The 6,367-nt window shown below is 39.4% G+C and overlaps 1 long non-coding RNA gene across 1 annotated transcript; it reads left to right on the top strand.

Moving 5' to 3' along the window:
* The first annotated feature begins 1,881 nt into the window (after positions 1–1,881).
* LOC128797410 (uncharacterized) lies at positions 1,882–3,830 on the top strand. The gene is made up of 2 exons (XR_008434119.1): positions 1,882–2,040; positions 3,410–3,830. It is a non-coding gene; the product is annotated as an uncharacterized LOC128797410 (long non-coding RNA).
* The last annotated feature ends 2,537 nt before the right edge of the window (positions 3,831–6,367 follow it).

Genomic DNA, 6,367 nt, shown 5'->3' with positions numbered 1-6,367 from the left:
TGTGGATTGCCAGCTTGTGCAAACAGAAGGAAAAAGACTGAACAGGAGACTGATGTGCTCAACTGCAAATGGCCAGCACAGAGAAAGAAGCAATGAAGACTGCAAGCTAAAAAGCAAATCCTCACTGAATACAAGAAATCTGGTTGGGGGGGATGGGGAGAGAGTTAAAAAGACCTCTGTCTCTTTTTCTGTGTTTTTCCAGCAACTCCAGCTTTCTTTTCTACCTGTAGTTAACTGTGAGTGCAAATGATATCATTAAGTTATCTAGCTATCTGACTGCACCCACTAGTCAGTGCTGGAAGGCTAAATCTTATCACTTGCACCCAGGGTTAATGCACTGGAGAGAATTGTGGGTGCCAAATAGATTCTCGTAGAATTGGAGGCTGAACTGAGGCCAATATAAAAAATATATCCCAAGCATTTAGCTGGCACTCTCACACCACTTGGATGACATCTGACCTTTGCTTCTGTGCACGTGTGTTTTTGAGCTGCCCAAGCAGAGAGGAAATAATTTTGAAGTCTGCTGCTATGAAAGCCAGTATCTCCCTGAGTGGACTGACTGTCCTCTGAAAAAGTGTAAATGCTTAACCTCAGTCAAGTAGGCTCAGAGGGCAACACACTGCATTGCTGGAGGAGGAACAGAGAGGGAGAAAGTGTCAGCACGTACATATGGGAACTATTCCCTGGCTTCCTCCTGGGCTTTTGCTACCTTTTGTATTCACTCTTCAGATTTACAGTCTATTGGCACTTGGCCTTGCTACAGGAAGAGCTCCCATGCGCAGGCATGGATTTCATTATGCTTCCTTTTAAAATAAAAAAAAAAAAACAACCCCAAAAACAGGTCTCCACATAAAAAAAGAGGTCTATCTCTTTAAAAAAAATCCCAAAAGAAATCAGTTGTGAGAGTCACTGTTACCCCAGTGCCAGCTTTATGCCTTCGACTAATGCGCTTCTCCAGGAACAGTCTTTAAATGAGAAGTTACGGCTGCTTTTCTGATTGAAACAAACTAGTGTTGATTGCTGATCAGCCATCTGTAAAGGAGGGCATCTCAGGAAGGATATGAGCTAATGAAAAAATGGACCTGATTTGAAAGTGTGATGTGCTTCATGCCACAGGCCAGTCTGAGTGGCATGAGATTATATCAGTGCAAGTGAAAGGTAGATTGAGAATAAGTAACTTCTGTCTTAAAGATTAAATGGCAAATTTGCTATTAAATGTGAAAGACATAAAATGGAATTAACGCTTTGAGGGTGTTAGCTGTGGTTATATACACTCTGAAAATGGCACTTCCATCCTGTCACTTGCATTGTCAAACTGCACACTCTTCTCATTGCAGCTCAATTAATACTCATTCAGAAGTATCAATTAAAGAAATGAGAAATGAAGTGTTGACCCTTAACAACCACCCACACATCACCCACTTCACAAGCACATTTTGTGTGGCATTACTTCTCCAAATGACCTTTGTAACTGGTAAAATAATATTGATGAAATCATTAGGTTTCTTGGTAACCAATTGATAATTTTCTTCTGGGTTGCTTGGTGCAGATAATATTACCCTTGCTGTAACTAAGAGACAAATGCTGTCATGGAACTGAATGGGGATCACTGGGCATTCCTGCATTTTATGACCTGGATTTCCCAGTGCACAGTGCATCACATGAAATCCCCAGTGCACAGCTTATCACATGAAAAAACCTCAGAACATTTAAATTGTAAAGGTAGCCACTGCAGGGTTGTTATGTTTTGTCTCATTATTACGTTGCATCCAGATGTATGCTCTTCCTTTGTGACATGGTAGGAAGTGACAGAAGTAAAGACTCAGTATAGATTTGGATCCAAACTAGGGTGTTAAACCAAACAGCCAGAATTTGGAAAGAATTGGATTTAGATTTTTTTTTTTTTTTTTTCGCTTGGGACTGAGTCCAAATACAAATCAATTTTGAAGCACCCCAAAATCTAACCCTCAAAGTTTTGGGGTCAAATGCACCTCTAAGTGTGTCTACTGAGATACAGATGAACTTAGAAGGTTGAGTGAGGTATTTGGTTGTATTTATGAGTTCTCTTTCTACCCCTAATTAATTATCTTTCTTTTTCTTTTGCCAACTGATTCAACCTATTCTTGAAATTCCAGCTCATTCAAATCTCTGTGATAGCTGTGGATGGAGATTACTTTTGCTATGCAACTCCCTTGCATAGCTAGATATTTAGTCATTTGATTCTTTTTAAAATTTTCTTGAATGCTTTTGATTGTGTGGGTGTTGCTGTACATGCCAGTATGCTTTGTGTCAGTTCTTTTCACTGCTTTGCCATTTATGCTTCGTACCAATTCCTTTCATTGTTGTGTGACATTAAATATTTTCCTGCAGGTCTTAAACTCATCAAGCACATTGTTGGGCTAGTTTATTGTTGTTGCTTCTTTTTTTTTTTTTTTTTAATTTTTTTTTTATTTAGTACACATCACATGAAAAGACTGTAATCCTAGTTTGATCCTACCTCAATAGTAGGAATGTTTCTTTCTGTGACCTTTGCACTGCTCACAGGCATTCAATTTTGCTGGAAGATGGCCTTGCTAAGTCTCCAGTCAAGCCTAAATTAAATGACTGATGCACATATGCTGCACTTTATTATTATTATTATTCATATCACCACCGAGGCAAACTGTCATAGGTTTCAAACAATAGTGCTTGCAAGTCAAGATTTTCAAAGCTGCTTTAGGGATTCAGTTACCCCACTGCCACAAAGTTATCTGAGGCTGCTTTGAGATTCTCAAGGACAGTGTCTACCCTAGGGAGTACATGGGAAGAACCTTATACATGTAAGACATGCTTTCCAATGCAGACACCTTGTGGAGGTCCCCTGCAAAGAGGTAGCCAGATGAAAATGGGAGGGCTAAACAGTGTCCTGTCAAAAGAAATCATACATTTTGCGGGCTGGATTTTCAAACTCTGCTTATTTTGGTAACACCCTCTTTTTTGGTCCAACCAATCTTCAATGGAGACCTATAGATTGCAGTGATATCAATGGCTTAAGATAATGTTGCTAAGCATGGTCTGTAGGAGGATTCTCCTGCCAGTTGTTTGGGCCTCATCAAGTCTAAACTGTTTATGTGGTGATTTCCATACTAAGAACTGGCTTTGTTCCATCATGGGTGCAATGGAGCAACAGAAAATTAGAATAAACTAAGAAAAGTAAACCAAAGAATTTGGAATTTGGAAAAGCATATAAATAAGCCTAAGAACAATGACATATGCATTACATTGTGGCTGAGAGCTCAAAAGAAGAGTGTCACAAAATGCCAGGCACTGTGTCTGCAACTTAATCATCACCCTAGTTCCTAATCTGCATAGCTCTGTCTCTGTGATGTCATTACTTTTCATTTTAGGACCCATGTCTGGTTTGTTGCAGAGGACATCGTGTGCTTTGGTGATGTATCTGAGCAATGTGGTGACTGTAGGCGGACATCCTCGTTGCTTGTGTTGTGGGAAGGAATAGATGTCTCGTGCCTGGAATAAGGAACTCAGGAGAAGAAAACAGTTGTCTGTAGAACCCTGTCAAAGGCAGGCATCATGCAGAACTAGATGTCCAGAGGCTTCATGTCCAGAGATTTCATCTGTTGACAGGCAAGTTACTTCCATGGGAAGCCTGACTTTTTTGGGTCAGAGATCTGGTTGTTAGAGCTGCAGACTTCCCACAAACATGTGCGAGGTCAAGATGATCTCTCCTCTGAACAGAGAAAGTATTGTGAACATGCCAAACCCTCTAAAAATCAGACTGTAATTTTTTGAGTTGGGAATCCCAAATTAAATGACACATTTGAGAATGTTCATATCAGTCTCTGCCTCAGTTTTTATGCATGTAAACCAGAGACAATGATTTCACATTTCTTCACAGCAGTATCATGAAGGTATAATCTTAAATGCAGCAAAAAAATATAAACAACTGTTATGATGTCCCCACAAGAAGAAGGGGAGAAGAAAACAATAGTTTTGTATCCAGTGCAGAACTGGACAGTGCATGCATGAAGCCACAAGCTGGATAAAGCTAAAATATAATACTGAAAAAGAGACCAGTTTCATAAGCTTTGTTTTCCATAGATGAGGAAGAAAATAAAGAAAAATAAGATCTAGTAATGTAATTAAGGATTGTGCTATGGCACATTGGCAGAAAGACGCCAAATAAAAGTTTGTTACTTACCTTAATACTGATTCTTTATATTTTGCCCATCTTCCAGTGAACCTTAGCATTTTTTTATGTGTTCTTTCTTTTTATATGTGATTACAGATACTTGCAGGTATACCTAGATACCCATACCTAATATATAATGAGATTTGTATTCCCATATGTAAGTTTTTTGTAGGTGCTGAAGGGAAACTTTTCCATCTGGCAGCCAGAATAACCTGTTGGATTTAGCATCTTACTTACACTGTGTGTGTAATGACTCAAGGGCAAAATTTAGAGGCAGTCATCAGAAGAAAATGACATCTGTAGAGGATGGAAAATGAAAAAATATTCTTTACTAATTTAAAAAAAAATCTTTCTGAGCCATCTTTTTTTTTTTTTTTTTTTTGTTCCTGGAGGTACAATTGTAGGGCTCTGCATAACCACTGGTATTGGCTATTATGGGATGAAGCAGGGAAAGCTAGGCTGATAGATGCAGCTGCATTACAGACATTTTCCATAGTCACCCCTCTGAGGATGAAAGCATAAAAGAATGTGAAGGTGAAACTTAAAATGTGTATGGATGTTCCTTTTATCTAGGAAAGGACAACTAACAAAGCAGTTGGAGCACGGTATTTTCTTTGTGGGCGCTCCATCAGGTTTATAATGACACATCTTGGAATAGGAGAGTCACAGTGGACTCCCTTGCTTAAGTATCATCATCACTTATCATTTGCAAAATGGAAGGCTTTCTGATCCAGTGTCGGTGTGCGTGACTCACCCTCGGTGACTGATGGAGAACAGGCGTTCTCTAAAGCAGTTTTGGTTCGCACTTGAGCCCCTGTGCACCATGTGGCACAAGAACATGAAATAAAGCAGCAAGCTGTGTGATTCCCTTTGCCCCAAGCCTTACCCTCACCCTTGGTTTTATGGCCAGAACCACACTGCAAGCTACTGTTCTGGCAGACCAGGAATTCAGGAATTATTCAGTAATGTTAATTGATGGACATATTGCTCCAACCGCATCTCTCCTTGGTTTTGGATTGCTTCCAAACATGAACCACAAATGGATAATTTCCAGCATAAGGTTGGGTTTACTTGCATCATGGAAGGGAATAGCACTCTTGTGAGATCTTGGACTTTTGAGGACTGTATGACTGTCTGAGGAAATGATGAAAAAATAGATTTTTCAGACTGCCCAATTTACAAATCAAATTGGATTTTGCTGTAGGAAGGCTTATTCAGTCTGAGGAGGAGACATCTACCTCTGATATCTTCTTCCCACCATAAAAGTGCTAGGTAAAAACTATTTCCAGAACAAAGGGTCATGAATAAATGGATTGGTTTAGGGAATACACAAGTGAAATTGTTTTACTGGAAGAGCATTTGAAATTTGGACTGATTATCACAGGTGATGTGAAAATCAAGATCTGCAGGGAGAAGACACAGATTTAACAAAGAAGGATTTATCTCTTCTGTGTAAGGGATGAGCTCTTTATATTTGCCATATTAAGAAAGGGTCGTCCTTACATCTTACCCATATTACACTACTAGGTTTTGTGGATAATACAGATACTCAGCCTTCTGGGATTGCTCCCAAGTTATTAAGTCAAATGCTTCGTGAGACTGTATAAGGAGGTCCTCTGTTAAATGCCTGAAACTACTGGACTAACAGGGGAACCTCTTCCTAACCCTTTAGGAGCAGGTGGCCTACACTGAAGTATCAGTAATTTGTAGGCAATGGTTGTTTGAGAAAGCTTTTATCTTCTTATTCATGCACATTCACAAGATATTTGCACCTAGATAAACTCACTGGCATTCCTCCAACTATACAGGTCTGTTAGTGAAAGCAGGTGTCAGGGTGGGCTGGGATAAAATTTTGAATTTTCCTTGCTGCGTTTGTACTTTTGTTCACTCCCCATGTATATCATAATTAATGAATTGGTTCATAAGATTTCTTGTAGAAATAGCATTTTTAAATGGAGAGCAGCCATATCTGCTGAGAGTACATATAAAATTTGTAAATGGGAGCACCCTACCCAGCAAAGCACTTATCAACCAACCTGGAAGCAGAAATGAGGCCTTGTGATATGTTTGTTCAGACATAACTAGCCCAGGCAGCTACAAACTGGTGGTGAAGAAGCTGCAGAACAAGAAATATTTGTATAAATTATTCATTGTGGATCATTCTGAATAATGAGCAAA

This window comes from Vidua chalybeata, chromosome 1 (assembly GCF_026979565.1).
Source record: "Vidua chalybeata isolate OUT-0048 chromosome 1, bVidCha1 merged haplotype, whole genome shotgun sequence".
Lineage (NCBI taxonomy): Eukaryota > Metazoa > Chordata > Aves > Passeriformes > Viduidae > Vidua > Vidua chalybeata.
The sequence above is the reverse complement of the archived record's forward strand: the minus strand, read 5'-3'. Positions and strand labels throughout refer to the sequence as shown.